This window comes from Somniosus microcephalus, chromosome 4 (assembly GCF_052327205.1).
Source record: "Somniosus microcephalus isolate GS21.2 chromosome 4, FLI_Smic_1.0, whole genome shotgun sequence".
NCBI lineage: Eukaryota > Metazoa > Chordata > Chondrichthyes > Squaliformes > Somniosidae > Somniosus > Somniosus microcephalus.
Window position 1 is genome coordinate 18,408,589 of NC_140990.1, and position 22,588 is coordinate 18,431,176.

The 22,588-nt window shown below is 47.0% G+C and overlaps 1 pseudogene; it reads left to right on the plus strand.

Moving 5' to 3' along the window:
• Positions 1 to 751: 751 nt before the first annotated feature.
• The window catches only part of LOC147118354 (uncharacterized), a 145,238-nt pseudogene continuing 123,401 nt past the window's right edge, over positions 752 to 22,588 (plus strand).

The following is a 22,588-nucleotide window of genomic DNA, read 5'->3' on the forward strand; positions in this document are numbered from 1 at the left end:
TGTGGATGATGTCACAGTGAGAGAAGACGTGGGTGATGTCACAGTGAGGGAGTGAATGTGGATGATGTCACAGTGAGGGAGCGGATGTTGGTGATGTCACAGTGATTCAGAGGATGTGGATGATGTCACAGTGAGGGAGAGGTTGTGGGTGATGTCACAGTGTGGCAGAGGATGTGGACGATGTCACAGTGTGGGAAAGGATATGGATGATGGCACAGTGATGTAGAGGATGTGGATGATGTCACAGTGTGGGAGAGGATGTGGGTGATATCACAGTGAGGGAGAGGATGCGGATGATGTCACAGTGAGGGAGAGGATGTGGATGATGTCACAGTGTGGGAGAGGATGTGGAAGATGTCACAGTGAGGGAGAGGATGTGGATGGTATCACAGTGAGGGAGAGGATGTGGGTGATGTCACAGTGAGGTAGAGGATGTGGATGATGTCACAGTGAGGGAGAGGATGTGGATGATGTCACAGTGAGGGAGAGGATGTGGGTGATGTCACAGTGCTTTAGAGGAGGTGGATGATTTCACAGTGAGGGAGAGAATGTGGGTGACGTCACAGTGATTGAGAGGAGGTGGATGATGTCACAGTGTGGGAATGGATGTGGATGATGTCACAGTGTGGGAAAGGATGTGGATGATGTCACAGTGAGGGAGAGGATGTGGATGATGTCACAGTGAGGGAGAGGATGTGGGTGAAGTTAAAGGGAGGGAGAGGATGTGGATGAGGTCACAGTGAGGGAGAGCATGTGGATGATGCCAAGGTGAGGTAGAGGAAGTGGATAATGTCACAGTGAGGGAGTGGATGTGGATGATGTCACAGTGAGGGAGAGGATGTGGGTGATGTCACAGTGAGGGAGAGGATGTGAATGATGTCACAGTTAGGGTAGAGGATGTGGGTGATGTCAGAGTGAGGGAGATGATGATGGTGAAGTCACAGCGAGGGAGAGGATGTGGATGATGTCACAGTGAGGGAGAGGATGTGGATGATGGCACAGCGAAGGAGAGGATGTGGATGATGTCCCAGCGAGGGAGAGGATGTGGATGATGTCACAGTGAGGGAGAGGATGTGGATGATGTCACAGTGAGGGAGAGGATGTGGAAGATGTCACAGTGAGGGAGAGGATGTGGATGATGTCACAGTGAGGGAGGGGATGTGGGTGATGTCACAGTGAGGGAGAGGATGTGGGTGATGTCACAGTGAGTTAGAGGATTTGGATGATGTCACAGTGAGGGAGAGGATGTGGATGATGTCACAGTGAGGGAGAGGATGTGAGTGATGTCACAGTGATTGAGAGGCGGTGGATGATGTCACAGTGTGGGAAAGGATGTGGATGATGTCACAGTGTGGGAAAGGGTGTGGATGATGTCACAGTGAGGGAGAGGATGTGGATGATGTCACAGTGAGGGAGAGGATGTGGTTGAAGTTAAAGCGAGGGAGCGGATGTGGATGAGGTCACAATGAGGGAGAGCATGTGGATGAGGTCATGGTGAGGTAGAGGATGTGGATGATGTCACATTGAGGGAGTGGATGTGGATGATGTCACAGTGAGGGTGAGGATGTGTGTGATGTCACAGTGAGGGAGAGGATGTGGATGGTGTCACAGTGAGGGAGATGATCATGGTGAAGTCACAGCGAGGGAGAGGATGTGGATGATGTCACAGTGAGGGAGAGTATGTGGATGATGTCACAGCAAAGGAGAGGATGTGGGTGATGTCACAGTGAGGTAGAGGATGTGGGTGGTTTCACAGTGAGGGAGAGGATGAGGGTGAAGTCACAGTGAGGGAGAGGATGTGGGTGAAGTCACAGTGAGGGAGAGGATGTGGATGAAGTCACAGTGAGGGAGAGGATGTGGGTGATGGTACAGTGAGAGAGAAGATGTGGGTGATTTTACAGTGATGGAGAATATGTGGGTGATGTTACAGTGAGGGAGAAGATGTGGGTGATGTCACAATGTGGGAGAGGATGTGGATGATGGCACAGCGAGGGAGAGGATGTGGATGATGTCACAGTGAGAGAAGATGTGGGTGATGTCACAGTGAGGGAGTGAATGTGGATGATGTCACAGTGAGGGAGCGGATGTTGGTGATGTCACAGTGATTCAGAGGATGTGGATGATGTCACAGTGAGGGAGAGGTTGTGGGTGATGTCACAGTGTGGCAGAGGATGTGGACGATGTCACAGTGTGGGAAAGGATATGGATGATGGCACAGTGATGTAGAGGATGTGGATGATGTCACAGTGTGGGAGAGGATGTGGGTGATATCACAGTGAGGGAGAGGATGTGGATGATGTCACAGTGAGGGAGAGGATGTGGATGATGTCACAGTGAGGGAGAGGATGTGGATGATGTCAGTGAGGAAGAGGATGTGGCTGATGTCACAGTGAGGGAGAGGATGTGAATGATGTCACAGAGAGGGAGAGGATGTGGGTGATGTCACATCGCGTAATAGAATGTGGATGAAGTCACGGCGCGTAAGAGGATGTGGATGATGTCAGACCAAGGGAGAGGATGTGGATGTGGATGATGTCGGACCGAGGGAGAGGATGTGGATGATGTCACAGCGAGGCAGAGGATGAGGGTGAAGTCACAGTGAGTGAGAGGAGGTGGGTGATTTCACAGCGAGGAAGATGATGTTGGTGATGTCACAGTGAGGGAGAGGATGTGGATGATGTCTCAGCGAGGGGCAGAATGAGGGTGATGTCAACATGAGGGAGAGGATGTGGGTGATGTCACAGTGAGGGAGAAAATGTGGATGATGTCACAGTGAGGGAGAGGATGTGGATGATGTCACAGCGAGGGAGAGGATGTGGGTGATGTCTCAGCGAGGGGCAGGATGAGGGTGATGTCAAAGTGAGGGAGAGGATGTGGATGATGTCACAGCGAGGGAGAGGATGTGGATGATGTCACAGCGAGGGAGACGATGTGGGTGATGTCACAGTGTTGCAAAGGATGTGGATGATGTCACAGCGAGGGAGATGATGTGGGTGATGTCACAGTGTGGGAGAGGATGTGGATGATGTCACAGTAAGGGAGAGGATGTGGATGATGTCACAGTGAGGAAGACGATGAGGATGATGTCACAGCGAGGGAGAGGATGTGGGTGATGTCACTGCAAGGGAGAGGACGTGGATGATGTCACAGCGAGGGAGATGATGTGGGTGATGTCACAGTGTGGGAGAGGATGTGGATGATGTCACAGTGAGGGAGAGGATGTGGATGATGTCACAGTGAGGAAGACGATGAGGATGATGTCACAGCAAAGGAGAGGATGTGGGTGATGTCACTGCGAGGGAGAGGATGTGGATGATGTCACAGCGAGGGAGATGATGTGGGTGATGTCACAGCGAGGGAGAGGTTGGGGATGATGTCACAGCGAGGGAGAGCATGTGGATGATGTCACAGTGAGGGAGAGGATGTGAATGATGTCACAGTGAGGGAGAGGATGTGGATGATGTCACAGTGAGGAAGACGATGAGGATGATGTCACAGTGAGTGAGAGGATGTGGATGATGTCACAATGAGGGAGAGGATGTGGGTGATGTCACAGCGAGGCAGAGAATGTGGATGATGTTACAGCGCGGGACAAGATGTGGGTGATGTCACACCGAGGGAGAGGATGTGGATGATGTCACAGCGAAGTAGAGGATGTGTGTCATGTCACGGCGAGTGAGAGGATGTGGATCATGTCACAGTGAGTGAGAGGATGTGGATGCTGTCACAGCGAAGGAGAGGATGTGGATGATGTCACAGCGAAGGAGAGGATGTGGATCATGTCACATCGAAGGAGAAGGTGTGGATCGTGTCACAGTGTTGGAGAGGATGTGGATGATGTCACAGCGAGGGAGAGGATGTGGATGATGTCACAGTGAGTGAGAGGATATGGATGATGGCACAGTGAGGGAGAGGATGTGTATGATGTCACAGTGCGTGAGAGGATGTGGATGATGTCACAGCGAAGGAGAGGATGTGGATCATGTCACAGCGAGTGAGAGGATGTGGTTGATGTCAGAGTGAGTGAGAAGATGTGGATGATGTCACAGTGAGGGAGAGGATGTGGATGATGTCACAGCGAGGGAGAGGATGTGGATGATGTCACATTAAGGGAAAGGATGTGGATGATGTCACAGTGAGGGAGAGGATGTGGATGATGTCACAGCGAGGGAGAGGATATGGATGATGTCACAGTGTGGGAGAGGATGTGGGTGATGTCACAGTGATGGAAAGGATGTGGATGATGTCACAGTGAGGGAGAGGTTGTGGATGATGTCACAGCGAGGGAGAGGATGTGGATGATGTCACAGTGAGGGAGAGGATGTGGATGATGTCACCGTGCGGGAGAGGATGTGGGTGAAGTCACAGTGATGGAGAGGATGTGGATGATGTCACAGTGAGGGAGAGGATGTGGATGAAGTCACAGTGAGGGAGAGGATGTGGGTGATGGTACAGTGAGGGAGAAGATGTGGGTGATGTTACAGTGAGGGAGAAGATGTGGATGATGTCACAGTGAGAGAAGATGTGGGTGATGTCACAGTGAGGGAGTGAATGTGGATGATGTCACAGTGAGGGAGCGGATGTTGGTGATGTCACAGTGATTCAGAGGATGTGGATGATGTCACAGTGAGGGAGAGGTTGTGGGTGATGTCACAGTGTGGCAGAGGATGTGGACGATGTCACAGTGTGGGAAAGGATATGGATGATGGCACAGTGATGTAGAGGATGTGGATGATGTCACAGTGTGGGAGAGGATGTGGGTGATATCACAGTGAGGGAGAGGATGTGGAAGATGTCACAGTGAGGGAGAGGATGTGGATGGTGTCACAGTGAGGGAGAGGATGTGGGTGATGTCACAGTGAGGTAGAGGATGTGGATGATGTCACAGTGAGGGAGAGGATGTGGATGATGTCACAGTGAGGGAGAGGATGTGGGTGATGTCACAGTGCTTTAGAGGAGCTGGAAGATTTCACAGTGAGGGAGAGAATGTGGGTGACGTCACAGTGATTGAGAGGAGGTGGATGTTGTCACAGTGAGGGAGAGGATGTGGATGAAGTCACAGTGAGGGAGAGGATGTGGGTGATGTCACAGTGAGGGAGAGGATGTGGATGAAGTCACAGTGAGGGAGAGGATGTGGGTGATGGTACAGTGAGGGAGAAGATGTGGGTGATGTTACAGTGATGGAGAAGATGTGGGTGATGTTACAGTGAGGGAGAAGATGTGGGTGATGTCACAGTGTGGGACAGGATGTGGATGATGGCACAGCGAGGGAGAGGATGTGGATGATGTCACAGTGAGAGAAGATGTGGGTGATGTCACAGTGAGGGAGTGAATGTGGATGATGTCACAGTGAGGGAGCGGATGTTGGTGATGTCACAGTGATTCAGAGGATGTGGATGATGTCACAGTGAGGGAGAGGTTGTGGGTGATGTCACAGTGTGGCAGAGGATGTGGACGATGTCACAGTGTGGGAAAGGATATGGATGATGGCACAGTGATGTAGAGGATGTGGATGATGTCACAGTGTGGGAGAGGATGTGGGTGATATCACAGTGAGGGAGAGGATGTGGATGATGTCACAGTGAGGGAGAGGATGTGGATGATGTCACAGTGAGGGAGAGGATGTGGATGATGTCAGTGAGGAAGAGGATGTGGCTGATGTCACAGTGAGGGAGAGGATGTGGATGATGTCACAGAGAGGGAGAGGATGTGGGTGATGTCACATCGCGTAATAGAATGTGGATGAAGTCACGGCGCGTAAGAGGATGTGGATGATGTCAGACCAAGGGAGAGGATGTGGATGTGGATGATGTCGGACCGAGGGAGAGGATGTGGATGATGTCACAGCGAGGCAGAGGATGAGGATGAAGTCACAGTGAGTGAGAGGAGGTGGGTGATTTCACAGCGAGTAAGATGATGTTGGTGATGTCACAGTGAGGGAGAGGATGTGGATGATGTCTCAGCGAGGGGCAGGATGAGGGTGATGTCAACATCAGGGAGAGGATGTGGGTGATGTCACAGTGAGGGAGAAAATGTGGATGATGTCACAGTGAGGGAGAGGATGTGGATGATGTCACAGCGAGGGAGAGGATGTGGGTGATGTCTCAGCGAGGGGCAGGATGAGGGTGATGTCAAAGTGAGGGAGAGGATGTGGATGATGTCACAGCGAGGGAGAGGATGTGGATGATGTCACAGCGAGGGAGACGATGTGGGTGATGTCACAGTGTTGCAAAGGATGTGGATGATGTCACAGCGAGGGAGATGATGTGGGTGATGTCACAGTGTGGGAGAGGATGTGGATGATGTCACAGTAAGAGAGAGGATGTGGATGATGTCACAGTGAGGAAGACGATGAGGATGATGTCACAGCAAGGGAGAGGATGTGGGTGATGTCACTGCAAGGGAGAGGACGTGGATGATGTCACAGCGAGGGAGATGATGTGGGTGATGTCACAGTGTGGGAGAGGATGTGGATGATGTCACAGTGAGGGAGAGGATGTGGATGATGTCACAGTGAGGAAGACGATGAGGATGATGTCACAGCAAAGGAGAGGATGTGGGTGATGTCACTGCGAGGGAGAGGATGTGGATGATGTCACAGCGAGGGAGATGATGTGGGTGATGTCACAGCGAGGGAGAGGTTGGGGATGATGTCACAGCGAGGGAGAGCATGTGGATGATGTCACAGTGAGGGAGAGGATGTAAATGATGTCACAGTGAGGGAGAGGATGTGGATGATGTCACAGTGAGGAAGACGATGAGGATGATGTCACAGTGAGTGAGAGGATGTGGATGATGTCACAGTGAGGGAGAGGATGTGGATGATGTCACAGCGAAGGAGACAATGTGGATGATGTCCCAGCGAGGGAGAGGATGTGTGTGATGTCAAAGTGAGGGAGATGATGATGGTGAAGTCACAGCGAGGGAGAGGATGTGGATGATGTCACAGTGAGGGAGAGGATGTGGATGATGTCACAGCAAGGGAGACGATGTGGATGATGTCCCAGCAAGGGAGAGGATGTGGGTGATGTCACAGCAAGGGAGAGGATGTGGATGATGTGACAGTGAGGGAGAAGATGTGGAGTATGTCACAGTGAGGGAGAAGATGTGGGTGATGTCACAGTGAGGGAGAGGTTGTGGGTGAAGTCACAGTGAGGGAGAGGATGTGGGTGATGTCACAGCGAGGGAGAGGATGTGGGTGTTGTCACAGTGAGTGAGAGGATGTGGATGAAGTCACAGTGAAGGAGAGGATGTGGATGATGTCACAGTGTGGGAGTGGATGTGGATGATGTTACAGTGAGGGAGAGGATGTGGATGATGTCACAGTGTGGGAGAGTATGTGGATGATGTCACAGTGTGGGAGAGGATGTGGATGATGACACAGTGAGGGAGCCGATGTGGATGATGTCACAGTGTGGGAGAGGATGTGGGTGAAGTCAAAGTGAGGCAGAGAATGTGGGTGAAGTCCTACTTTGGAAATGGCAGTGGATAATATCAGAGCAGCAAAATAGTCTTTGTGCAGATGCAGAATGATCCTTAAGTGGACCACAGGCTGTGACAATGACTCTTCAGATAACCACACGAATGCAGCACTAAACACCACATGGCCTCCAATGATAGCCTTGTGGCTTTGCCTCAGTGATCTGCCACCCATCACCGTGGGTCTTCGTGACTTCCTGCTCCCAGCAGTTTCCTGTTTATCGCTGTTCTCATTGCGATTTAAAGCTCTGTCGGGGAATATCATACACCACATACAGCAAACGCAGCATGAAGCAAAACCCTATTTATAGAGAAGGTTAGCAGAGAGTGACTCACAACTCCTCAAATCCTTAAACATTACACCAGCAACATGATCATCCTGACAGCAAACAGCACCCATCACTACACAGTGCAATAGGGTCTATAGACTGCAGTGTAAACACCCATCAGTACAGAGTGTAATAGGGTCTATAGACTGCAGTGCAAACACCCATCAGTACACAGTGTAATAGGTTCTATAGACTGTAGTGTAAACACCCATCAGTACACGGTTTAATAGGTTTTATAGACTGTAGTGTAAACACCCATCAGTACACGGTGTAATAGGGTCTATAGACAGCAGTGTAAACACTCATCAGTGCACGGTGTAATAGGGTCTATAGACTGCAGTGTAAACACCCATCAGTACACAGTGTAATAGGGTCTATAGACTGCAGTGTAAACATCCATCAGTACACGGTGTAATAGGGTCTATAGACTGCAGTGTAAACACCCATCAGTACACGGTGTAATAGGGTCTAAAGACTGCAGTGCAAACACCCATCAGTACACAGTGTAATAGGGTCCATAGACTGCAGTGTAAACACCCATTAGTACACAGTGTAATAGGGTCTATAGACTGCAGTGTAAACACCCATCAGTACACGGTGTAATAGGGTCTATAGACTGCAGTGTAAACACCCATCAGTACACGGTGTAATAGGGTCTATAGACTGCAGTGTAAACACCCATCAGTACACGGTGTAATATGGTCTATAGACAGCAGTGTAAACACCCATCAGTACACGGTGTAATAGGGTCTATAGACTGCAGTGTAAACACCCTTCAGTACACGGTGTAATAGGGTCTATAGACTGCAGTGTAAACACCCATTAGTACACGGTGTAATAGGGTCTATAGACTGCAGTGTAAACACCCATCAGTACACGGTGTAATAGGGTCTATAGACTGCAGTGTAAACACCCATCAGTACACGGTGTAATAGGGTCTATAGACTGCAGTGTAAACACCCACCAGTACACGGTGTAATAGGGTCTATAGACTGCAGTGTAAACACCCTTCAGTACACGGTGTAATAGGGTCTATAGACTGCAGTGTAAACACCCATCAGTACACAGTGTAATAGGGTCTATAGACTGCAGTGTAAACACCCATCAGTACACGGTGTAATAGGGTCTATAGACTGCAGTGTAAACACCCATCAGTACACGGTGTAATAGGGTCTATAGACTGCAGTGTAAACACCCATCAGTGCACGGTGTAATAGGGTCTATAGACTGCAGTGTAAACACCCATCAGTACACAGTGTAATAGAGTCTATAGACTGCAGTGTAAACACCCATCAGTACACAGTGTATTGGGTCTTAAGACTGCAGTGTAAACACCCATCAGTACACGGTGTAAGAGGGTCTATAGACTGCAGTGTAAACACCCATCAGTACACAGTGTAATAGGGTCTATAGACTGCAGTGTAAACACCCATCAGTACACGGTGTAATAGGTTCTATAGACGGTAGTGTAAACACCCAGCAGTACACGGTGTAATAGGTTCTATAGACTGCAGTGTAAACACCCATCAGTACACAGTGTAATAGGGTCTATAGACTGCAGTGTAAACACCCATCAGTACACTGTGTAATAGGGTATATAGACTGCAGTGTAAACACCCATCAGTACACAGTGGAGTAGGTTCTACAGACTGTAGTGTAAACACCCATCAGTACATGGTGTAATAGGGTCTATAGACTGCAGTGTAAACACCCATCAGTACATGGTGTAATAGGGTCTATAGACTGCAGTGTAAACACCCATCAGTACACAGTGTAATAGGTTCTATAGACTGTAGTGTAAACACCCATCAGTACACGGTGTAATAGGGTCTATAGACTGCAGTGTAAACACCCATCAGTACACGGTGTAATAGGGTCTATAGACTGCAGTGTTAGCACTCATCAGTACACAGCGTAATAGGATCTATAGACTGCAGTGTAAACACCCATCAGTACACGGTGTAATAGGGTCTACAGACTGCAGTGTAAACACCCATCAGTACACGGTGTAATAGGGTCTATAGACTGCAGTGTAAACACCCATCAGTACACAGTGTAATAGGGTCTATAGACTGCAGTGTAAACACCCATCAGTACATGGTGTAAATGGGTCTACAGACTGCAGTGCAAACACCCTTGAGTACACGGTGTAATAGGGTCTATAGACTGCAGTATAAACACCCATCAGTACACAGTGTAATAGGGTCTATAGACTGCAGTGTAAACACCCATCAGTACACGGTGTAAGATGGTCTATAGACTGCAGTGTAAACACCCATCAGTACATGGTGTAATAGGGTCAAAAGACTGCAGTGTAAACACCCATCAGTACATGGTGTAATAGGGTCCATGGACTGCAGTGTAAACACCCATCAGTACATGGTGTAATAGGGTCAAAAGACTGCAGTGTAAACACCCATCAGTACACGGTGTAATAGGGTCTATAGACTGCAGTGTAAACACCCATCAGTACACAGTGTAATAGGGTCTATAGACTGCAGTGTAAACACCCATCAGTACATGGTGTAATAGGGTCTATAGACTGCAGTGTAAACACCCATCAGTACACGGTGTAATAGGGTCTATAGACTGCAGTGTAAACACCCATCCGTACATGGTGTAATATGGTCTATAGACTGCCGTGTAAACACCCATCAGTACACGGTGTAATAGGGTCTATAGACTGCAGTGTAAACACCCATCGGTACACAGTGTAATAGGGTCTATAGACTGCAGTGTAAACACCCATCAGTACATGGTGTAAAAGGGTCTATAGACTGCAGTATAAACACCCATCAGTACACGGTGTAATAGGGTCTATAAACTGCAGTGTAAACGCCCATCTGTACACGGTGTAATAGGGTCTATAGACTGCAGTGTAAACACTCATCAGTACACAGTGTAATAGGGTCTATAGACTGCAGTGTAAACACCCATCAGTACACGGTGTAATAGGGTCTATAGACTGCAGTGTAAACACCCATCAGTACACGGTGTAATAGGGTCTATAGACTGCAGTGTAAACACCCATCAGTGCACGGTGTAATCGGGTCTATAGACTGCAGTGTAAACACCCATCAGTACACGGTGTAATAGGGTCTATAGACTGCAGTGTAAACACCCATCAGTACATGGTGTAATAAGGTCTATAGACTGCAGTGTAAACACCCATCAGTACATGGTGTAATACGGTCTATAGACTGCAGTGTAAACACCCATCAGTACACGGTGTCATAGGGTCTATAGACTGCAGTGTAAACACCCATCAGTTCATGGTGTAATAGGGTCTATAGACTGCAGTGTAAACACCCATCAGTACATGGTGTAATAGGGTTTATAGACTGCAGTGTAAACACCCATCAGTACATGGTGTAATAGGGTCTATAGACGGTAGTGTAAACACCCAGCAGTACACGGTGTAATAGGTTCTATAGACTGCAGTGTAAACACCCATCAGTACACAGTGTAATAGGGTCTATAGACTGCAGTGTAAACACCCATCAGTACACTGTGTAATAGGGTATATAGACTGCAGTGTAAACACCCATCAGTACACAGTGGAGTAGGTTCTACAGACTGTAGTGTAAACACCCATCAGTACATGGTGTAATAGGGTCTATAGACTGCAGTGTAAACACCCATCAGTACATGGTGTAATAGGGTCTATAGACTGCAGTGTAAACACCCATCAGTACACAGTGTAATAGGTTCTATAGACTGTAGTGTAAACACCCATCAGTACACGGTGTAATAGGGTCTATAGACTGCAGTGTAAACACCCATCAGTACACGGTGTAATAGGGTCTATAGACTGCAGTGTTAGCACCCATCAGTACACAGTGTAATAGGGTCTATAGACTGCAGTGTAAACACCCATCAGTACACAGCGTAATAGGATCTATAGACTGCAGTGTAAACACCCATCAGTACACGGTGTAATAGGGTCTACAGACTGCAGTGTAAACACCCATCAGTACACGGTGTAATAGGGTCTATAGACTGCAGTGTAAACACCCATCAGTACACAGTGTAATAGGGTCTATAGACTGCAGTGTAAACACCCATCAGTACATGGTGTAAATGGGTCTACAGACTGCAGTGCAAACACCCTTGAGTACACGGTGTAATAGGGTCTATAGACTGCAGTATAAACACCCATCAGTACACAGTGTAATAGGGTCTATAGACTGCAGTGTAAACACCCATCAGTACACGGTGTAAGATGGTCTATAGACTGCAGTGTAAACACCCATCAGTACATGGTGTAATAGGGTCAAAAGACTGCAGTGTAAACACCCATCAGTACATGGTGTAATAGGGTCCATAGACTGCAGTGTAAACACCCATCAGTACATGGTGTAATAGGGTCAAAAGACTGCAGTGTAAACACCCATCAGTACACGGTGTAATAGGGTCTATAGACTGCAGTGTAAACACCCATCAGTACACAGTGTAATAGGGTCTATAGACTGCAGTGTAAACACCCATCAGTACATGGTGTAATAGGGTCTATAGACTGCAGTGTAAACACCCATCAGTACACGGTGTAATAGGGTCTATAGACTGCAGTGTAAACACCCATCCGTACATGGTGTAATATGGTCTATAGACTGCCATGTAAACACCCATCAGTACACGGTGTAATAGGGTCTATAGACTGCAGTGTAAACACCCATCGGTACACAGTGTAATAGGGTCTATAGACTGCAGTGTAAACACCCATCAGTACATGGTGTAAAAGGGTCTATAGACTGCAGTATAAACACCCATCAGTACACGGTGTAATAGGGTCTATAAACTGCAGTGTAAACGCCCATCTGTACACGGTGTAATAGGGTCTATAGACTGCAGTGTAAACACTCATCAGTACACAGTGTAATAGGGTCTATAGACTGCAGTGTAAACACCCATCAGTACACGGTGTAATAGGGTCTATAGACTGCAGTGTAAACACCCATCAGTACACGGTGTAATAGGGTCTATAGACTGCAGTGTAAACACCCATCAGTGCACGGTGTAATCGGGTCTATAGACTGCAGTGTAAACACCCATCAGTACACGGTGTAATAGGGTCTATAGACTGCAGTGTAAACACCCATCAGTACATGGTGCAATAAGGTCTATAGACTGCAGTGTAAACACCCATCAGTACATGGTGTAATACGGTCTATAGACTGCAGTGTAAACACCCATCAGTACACGGTGTCATAGGGTCTATAGACTGCAGTGTAAACACCCATCAGTTCATGGTGTAATAGGGTCTATAGACTGCAGTGTAAACACCCATCAGTACATGGAGTAATAGGGTTTATAGACTGCAGTGTAAACACCCATCAGTACATGGTGTAATAGGGTCTATAGACTGCAGTATAAACACCCATCAGTACATGATGTAATAGGGCCTATAGACTTCAGTGTAAACACCCATCAGTACACGGTGTAATAGGGTCTATAGACTGCAGTGTAAACACCCATCAGTACATGGTGTAAGAGGGTCTGTAGACTGCAGTGTAAACACCCATCAGTACACGGTGTAATAGGGTCTATAGACTGCAGTGTAAACACCCATCTGTACACGGTGTAATATGCTCTATAGACTGCAGTGTAAACACCCATCAGTACACGGTGTAATAGGGTCTATAGACTGCAGTGTAAACACCCATCAGTACACGGTGTAATAGCGTCTATAGACTGCAGTGTAAACACCCATCAGTACACGGTGTAAGAGGGTCTATAGACTGCAGTGTAAACACCCATCAGTACACAGTGTAATAGGGTCTATAGACTGCAGTGTAAACACCCATCAGTACACGGTGTAATAGGTTCTATAGACGGTAGTGTAAACACCCAGCAGTACACGGTGTAATAGGTTCTATAGACTGCAGTGTAAACACCCATCAGTACACAGTGTAATAGGGTCTATAGACTGCAGTGTAAACACCCATCAGTACACAGTGTAATAGGGTATATAGACTGCAGTGTAAACACCCATCAGTACACAGTGTAATAGGGTCTATAGACTGCAGTGTAAACACCCATCAGTGCACGGTGTAATAGGGTCTATAGACTGCAGTGTAAACACCCATCAGTACACAGTGTAATAGGTTCTATAGACTGTAGTGTAAACACCCATCAGTACACGGTGTAATAGGGTCTATAGACTGCAGTGTAAACACCCATCAGTACACGGTGTAATAGGGTCTATAGACTGCAGTGTAAACACCCATCAGTACACAGTGTAATAGGTTCTATAGACTGTAGTGTAAACACCCATCAGTACACGGTGTAATAGGGTCTATAGACTGCAGTGTAAACACCCATCAGTACACGGTGTAATAGGGTCTATAGACTGCAGTGTTAGCACCCATCAGTACACAGCGTAATAGGATCTATAGACTGCAGTGTAAACACCCATCAGTACACGGTGTAATAGGGTCTACAGACTGCAGTGTAAACACCCATCAGTACACGGTGTAATAGGGTCTATAGACTGCAGTGTAAACACCCATCAGTACACGGTGTAATAGTGTCTATAGACTGCAGTGTAAACACCCATCAGTACATGGTTTAATAGGGTCTATAGACTGCAGTGTAAACACCCATCAGTACACAGTGTAATAGGGTCTATAGACTGCAGTGTAAACACCCATCAGTACATGGTGTAAATGGGTCTACAGACTGCAGTGTAAACACCCTTGAGTACACGGTGTAATAGGGTCTATAGACTGCAGTATAAACACCCATCAGTACACAGTGTAATTGGGTCTATAGACTGCAGTGTAAACACCCATCAGTACACGGTGTAAGATGGTCTATAGACTGCAGTGTAAACACCCATCAGTACATGGTGTAATAGGGTCAAAAGACTGCAGTGTAAACACCCATCAGTACATGGTGTAATAGGGTCCATAGACTGCAGTGTAAACACCCATCAGTACATGGTGTAATAGGGTCAAAAGACTGCAGTGTAAACACCCATCAGTACACGGTGTAATAGGGTCTATAGACTGCAGTGTAAACACCCATCAGTACACAGTGTAATAGGGTCTATAGACTGCAGTGTAAACACCCATCAGTACACGGTGTAATAGGGTCTATAGACTGCAGTGTAAACACCCATCCGTACATGGTGTAATATGGTCTATAGACTGCAGTGTAAACACCCATCAGTACACGGTGTAATAGGGTCTATAGACTGCAGTGTAAACACCCATCGGTACACAGTGTAATAGGGTCTATAGACTGCAGTGTAAACACCCATCTGTACACGGTGTAATAGGGTCTATAGACTGCAGTGTAAACACTCATCAGTACATGGTGTAATAGGGTCTATAGACTGCAGTGTAAACACCCATCAGTACACGGTGTAATAGGGTCAAGAGACTGCAGTGTAAACACCCATCAGTACACGGTGTAATCGGGTCTATAGACTGCAGTGTAAACACCCATCAGTACACGGTGTAATAGGGTCTATAGACTGCAGTGTAAACACCCATCAGTACATGGTGTAATAAGGTCTATAGACTGCAGTGTAAACACCCATCAGTACATGGTGTAATACGGTCTACAGATTGCAGTGTAAACACCCATCAGTACACGGTGTCATAGGGTCTATAGACTGCAGTGTAAACACCCATCAGTACATGGTGTAATAGGGTCTATAGACTGCAGTGTAAACACCCATCAGTACATGGTGTAAGAGGGTCTCTAGACTGCAGTGTAAACACCCATCAGTACACGGTGTAATAGGGTCTATAGACTGCAGTGTAAACACCCATCTGTACACGGTGTAATATGGTCTATAGACTGCAGTGTAAACACCCATCAGTACACGGTGTAATAGGGTCTATAGACTGCAGTGTAAACAACCATTAGTACACGGTGTAATAGGGTCTGTAGACTGCAGTGTAAACACCCATCAGTACATGGTGTAATAGGGTCTATAGACTGCAGTGTAAACACCCATCAGTACACGATGTAATAGGGTCTATAGACTGCAGTGTAAACACCCATCCGTACATGGTGTAATATGGTCTATAGACTGCAGTGTAAACACCCATCAGTACACGGTGTAATAGGGTCTATAGACTGCAGTGTAAACACCCATCGGTACACAGTGTAATAGGGTCTATAGACTGCAGTGTAAACACCCATCAGTACACGGTGTAATAGGGTCTATAGACTGCAGTGTAAACACCCATCAGTACATGGTGTAAAAGGGTCTATAGACTGCAGTATAAACACCCATCAGTACACGGTGTAATAGGGTCTATAAACTGCAGTGTAAACACCCATCTGTACACGGTGTAATAGGGTCTGTAGACTGCAGTGTAAACACTCATCAGTACATGGTGTAATAGGGTCTATAGACTGCAGTGTAAACACCCATCAGTACACGGTGTAATAGGGTCAAGAAACTGCAGTGTAAACACCCATCAGTACACGGTGTAATCGGGTCTATAGACTGCAGTGTAAACACCCATCAGTACACGGTGTAATAGGGTCTATAGACTGCAGTGTAAACACCCATCAGTACATGGTGTAATACGGTCTATAGACTGCAGTGTAAACACCCATCAGTACACGGTGTCATAGGGTCTATAGACTGCAGTGTAAACACCCATCAGTTCATGGTGTAATAGGGTCTATAGACTGCAGTGTAAACACCCATCAGTACATGGTGTAATAGGGTTTATAGACTGCAGTGTAAACACCCATCAGTACATGGTGTAATAGGGTCTATAGACTGCAGTATAAACACCCATCAGTACATGATGTAATAGGGCCTATAGACTTCAGTGTAAACACCCATCAGTACATGGTGTAATAGGGTCTATAGACTGCAGTGTAAACACCCATCAGTACATGGTGTAATAGGGTCTATAGACTGCAGTGTAAACACCCTTGAGTACACGGTGTAATAGGGTCTATAGACTGCAGTGTAAACACCCATCTGTACACGGTGTAATATGGTCTATAGACTGCAGTGTAAACACCCATCAGTACACAGTGTAATAGGGTCTATAGACTGCAGTTTAAACACCCATCAGTACACGGTGTAATAGGGTCTATAGACTGCAGTGTAAACACCCATCAGTACACGGTGTAATAGGGTCTATAGACTGCAGTGTAAACAACCATTAGTACACGGTGTAATAGGGTCTGTAGACTGCAGTGTAAACACCCATCAGTACATGGTGTAATAGGCTCTATAGACTGCAGTGTAAACACCCATCAGTACACGATGTAATAGGGTCTATAGGCTGCAGTGCAAACACCCATCAGCACACGGTGTAATAGGGTCAATAGATTGCCGTGTAAACACCCATCAGCACACGGTGTAATAGGGTCAATAGATTGCAGTGTAAACACCCATCAGTACACAGTGTAATAGGGTCTATAGACTGCAGTGTAAACACCCATCAGTACACGGTGTAATAGGGTCTATAGACTGCAGTGTAAACACCCATCAGTACACAGTGTAATAGGGTCTATAGACTGCAGTGTAAACACCCATCAGTACACAGTGTAATAGGGTCTATAGACTGCAGTGTAAACACCCATCAGTACACAGTGTAATAGGGTCTATAAACTGCAGTGTAAACACCCATCAGTACACAGTGTAATAGGGTCTATAGACTGCAGTGTAAACACCCATCAGTACACGGTGTAATAGGGTCTATAGACTGCAGTGTAAACACCCATCAGTACACGGTGTAATAGGGTCTATAGACTGCAGTGTAAACACCCATCAGTACACAGTGTAATAGGGTATATAGACGGCAGTGTAAACACCCATCAGTACACGGTGTAATAGGGTCTATAGACTGCAGTGTAAACACCCATCAGTACACGGTGTAATAGGGTCTATAGACTGCAGTGTAAACACCCATCAGTACACGGTGTAAGAGGGTCTATAGACTGCAGTGTAAACACCCATCAGTACACAGTGTAATAGGGTCTATAGACTGCAGTGTAAACACCCATCAGTACACGGTGTAATAGGTTCTATAGACGGTAGTGTAAACACCCAGCAGTACACGGTGTAATAGGTTCTATAGACTGCAGTGTAAACACCCATCAGTACACAGTGTAATAGGGTCTATAGACTGCAGTGTAAACACCCATCAGTACACAGTGTAATAGGGTCTATAGACTGCAGTGTAAACACCCATCAGTACACAGTGTAATAGGGTCTATAGACTGCAGTGTAAACACCCATCAGTACACAGTGTAATAGGGTCTATAGACTGCAGTGTAAACACCCATCAGTACACAGTGTAATAGGGTCTATAGACTGCAGTGTAAACACCCATCAGTACACGGTGTAAGAGGGTCTATAGACTGCAGTGTAAACACCCATCAGTACACAGTGTAATAGGGTCTATAGACTGCAGTGTAAACACCCATCAGTACACGGTGTAATAGGTTCTATAGACGGTAGTGTAAACACCCAGCAGTACACGGTGTAATAGGTTCTATAGACTGCAGTGTAAACACCCATCAGTACACAGTGTAATAGGGTCTATAGACTGCAGTGTAAACACCCATCAGTACACAGTGTAATAGGGTCTATAGACTGCAGTGTAAACACCCATCAGTACACGGTGTAATAGTGTCTATAGACTGCAGTGTAAACACCCATCAGTACACGGTGTAATAGGGTCTATAGACTGCAGTGTAAACACCCATCAGTACACAGTGTAATAAGGTCTATAGACTGCAGTGTAAACCCCCTTCAGTACACAGTGTAATATGGTCGATAGACTGCAGTGTAAACACCCATCAGTACACGGTGTAATAGGGTCGATAGACTGCAGTGTAAACACCCATCAGTACACAGTGTAATAGGGTCTACAGACTGCAGTGTAAACACCCATCAGTACACGGTGTAATAGGGTCGATAGACTGCAGTGTAAACACCCATCAGTACACAGTGTAATAGGGTCTATAGACTGCAGTGTAAACACCCATCAGTACACGGCGTAATAGGGTCTATAGACTGCAGTGTAAGCACCCATCAGTACACAGTGTAATAGGTCTATAGCATGCATTGTAAACACCCATCAGTACACAGTGTAATAGGTTCTATAGACTGCAGTGTAAACACCCATCAGTACACAGTGTAATAGGGTCTATAGACTGCAGTGTAAACACCCATCAGTACACAGTGTAATAGGGTCTATAGACTGCAGTGTAAACACCCATCAGTACACAGTGTAATAGGGTCTATAGACTGCAGTGTAAACACCCATCAGTACACGGTGTAATAGGGTCTATAGACTGCAGTGTAAGCACCCACTCGAGTATATTTTTTTAGCCAGCAGTACTTATTTTGCTCATGGGGCTCAATGTATTCCGACGACAGCTGTTGTTCCCTGCTGCTAAACAGATACAGTGAGCCAATACTGTAACCAGATGTGTAAAGCAAGAACTGGATGCCAGATGCTTTCCATGACATACTCTTGGAAGGCATTCAGTTGGCCTCAGATCCTCCAGGGAGGTCCTCTGGAGACTGATTTTGTGATGGCAGGGCCAAGCCAAGAGAGAGAACGAGAGTGAGAGAGTTCCTTTCATTGGCTCACAGTCTATAGTCCTTTTAGTCAGAGATGGGAGAATTTATGATGGGGAATGAGGAAATGGCTGAGAAATTAAATAAATACCTTTTTTCTCTCTTCACGGAGGAAGACACAAAAAACCTCCCAGAAATATGAGAAAGCCAAGGGTGTGATGAGAATGAGGAACTTAAAGAAATTATTATTGGTAAAAAAAACAGTACTAGCAAAATTAATGGGACTAAAAGTCAATTAATCCCAAGGACCGGATGACCTACATCCTAGGATTTTGAAAGAGGTGGCCATTGGAATGGTTGTCATCTTCCAAAATTCTGTAGTTTCTGGAATGGTTCCTGCAGATTGGAGGATAGCAAATGTAACCCCGCTATTTAAGAAAGGAGGGAGAGAGAAAACGGGGAACTACAGACCTGTTAGCCTTACATCAGTAGTTGGGATACTGCTGGAATCTATTATAAAGGATGCATTTACTGGGCACTTAGAAACTAATAGTAAGATTGGGCAGAGTCAACGTGGTTTTATGAAAGGGAAACCTGTTTGACAAATGTATTGGAGTTCTTTGAGGATGTAACTAGTGGAGTAGACAAAGGGGAACCGGTAGAAGTGGTGTATCTGGATTTTCAGAAGGCCTTCGATAAGGTCCCACACAAGAGGTTGGTGAACAAAATTAGGGCCCATGGAATTGGGGGTAATATTGGATTGAGAATTGGTTAACAGACAGAAAACAAAGAGTAGGGATAAACAGGTCTTTTTCAGGATGGCAGGCTGAGACTAGTGGGGTACCGCAAGGATCGGTGCTTGGGCCCCAGCTATTCACAATCTATATCAATGATTTGGATGAGGGGACTAAATGTAACATTTCCAAATTTGCTGATGATACAAAGCTAGGTGGCAGTGTCAGTTGCGAAGAGGATATGAAGAGGTTTCAAGGGGATCTCGACAGGCTCAGTGAGTGGGTGAGAACATGGCAGATGGAATATAATTTGGACAAATGTGAAGTTATCCACTTTGGTAGAAAAAACAGAAAGGCAGAGTATTTCCTAAATGGTGAAAGATTGGGGAATGCAGATGCTCAAAGGGACCTTGTACATGAGTCACTGAAAGTGAATGTGCAGTTGCAGCAAGCCATTAGGAAGGCAAATGGTATGCTGGCCTTCATTACAAGAGGATTTGAGTACAGGAGTAAAGAAGTCTTACTCCAATTATATCTCCTTCTTCTTCTTCTTAAGCAGTCCCTCGGTACTGAGGATGACTTGCTTCCACATTAAAAAGGAGTTCTCTGGTGACTGATGAGTCCAATGCAGGACCTACAATCTCTGTCACAGGTGGGGCAGACTGTGGTTGAAGGGGCAGGTGGGTGGGGTGCTTGGGTTGATGTGCGCTCCTTGCACTGCCTGCGCTTGGCTTCCACTTGCTCCCGGCGCAGAGACTCGAGGTGTTCGGCACCTTCCTGGATGCTTCTCCTCCACTTTGTGCGGTCTTGGGCCAGGGATCCCCAGGTGTTGGTGGGGATGTTGCACTTTTTCAAGGAGGCTTTGAGGGTGTCCTTGAAGGGTTTCCTCTGCCCACCTGGTGCTCTCTTGCCATGCCGGAGCTCCGAGTAGAGCGCTTGTTTTGGGAGTCTCGTATCGGGCATGCGGACAATGTGACCCGTCCATCGGAGCTGATCGAGCGTGGTCAAAGCTTCGATGCTGGGGATGTTGGCCTGAGCGAGAACACTGACATTGGTGCGCCTATCCTGCCAATGGAATTGCAGGATCTTGCGGAGGCAGCATTGGTGGTACCTCTCCAGTGCTTTGAGGTGCCTGCTGTACATGGTCCATGGGTCTGAGGTATACAGCAGGGCGAGTATCACTGCTGCTCTGTAGACCATGAGCTTAGTGCCGGGTTTTAGGTCCTGGTCTTCAAACACTCTCTTCCTCAGGTGACCGAAGTCTGCACTGGCACACTGAAGGCGGTGTTGGACTTCATCGTCGACGTCTGCCTTTGTTGACATTGGCTCCCAAGGTATGGAAAGTGATCCACGTTGTCCAAGGCCTTGTCGTGGATTTTGATAATCGAGGGGCAGTACTGTGTGGCGGGGGCAGGTTGGTAGAGGACCCTTGTCTTACGGATGTTTAGTGTAAGGCCCATGCTCTCATACGCTTCGGTGAAGGTGTTGACGATGGTTTGGTGTTTGACCTCTGAGTGAGCGCAGACCCAAGCGAAGATTACAAGAGAAATGCAGGGAACAGCACCAACCGCTGTACATGGCCTTCTTTGATCTCACAAAGGCCTTCGACACTGTCAACCATAAGGAATTATGGAGTGTCCTCCGCAAATTCGGCTGCCCTCAAAAATTTGGCACCATCCTCCGCCTGCTTCACGACGGCATGCAAGCCGTGATCCTGACCAATGGTTCCACAACAGACCCAATTCACGCACGAACCGCGGTCAAGCAAGGCTGTGTCATCGCACCAACGCTCTTCTCGATCTTCCTTGCTGCAATGCTCCATCTCACCCTCAGTAAGCTCCCCGCTGGAGTGGAGCTAATTTACAGAACAAACGGGAAACTGTTCAACCTCCGTCACCTCCAGTCCAGATCCAAGGGCGTCCCATCCTCTGTCATTGAATTACAGTATGCAGACGACGCTTGCGTCTGCGCTCACTTGGAGGTCAAACTCCAAACCATCGCTCCAATTATATAAGGCCTTGGTGAGACCACACCTGGCGTACTGTGTACAATTTTGGTCACCTTACCTAAGGAAGGATATACTTGCCACAGAGGGAGTACAATGAAGGTTCACCAGACTGGTTCCTGGGATGGCGGGACTGTCGTATGAGAAGAGATTGAGTAAACTAGGCCTGTATTCTCTTGAATTCAGAAGAATGAGAGGGGATCTCATTGAAGCATACAAAATTATTACAGGGCTTGATATGGTGGATGCTGGGAGAATGTTTCCCTTGGCTGGGGAGTCTTTAACCAGGGGCCACAGCCTCAGGATAAAGAGTAGGCCATTCAGGACCTGAGATAAGAAGAAATTTCTTCACACAGAGGGCGGTGAATCTTTGGAATTCTCTACCCCAGAGGGCTGTGGAGGCTCAGTCATTGGGTATATTCACAACAGAAGTCGACAGATTTCTGACTAGTAAGGGCATCAAGGGATGTGGTGATAGGGCCGGTGAATGGAGTTGAGGCAGAAGATCAGCCATGATCTTATTGAATGG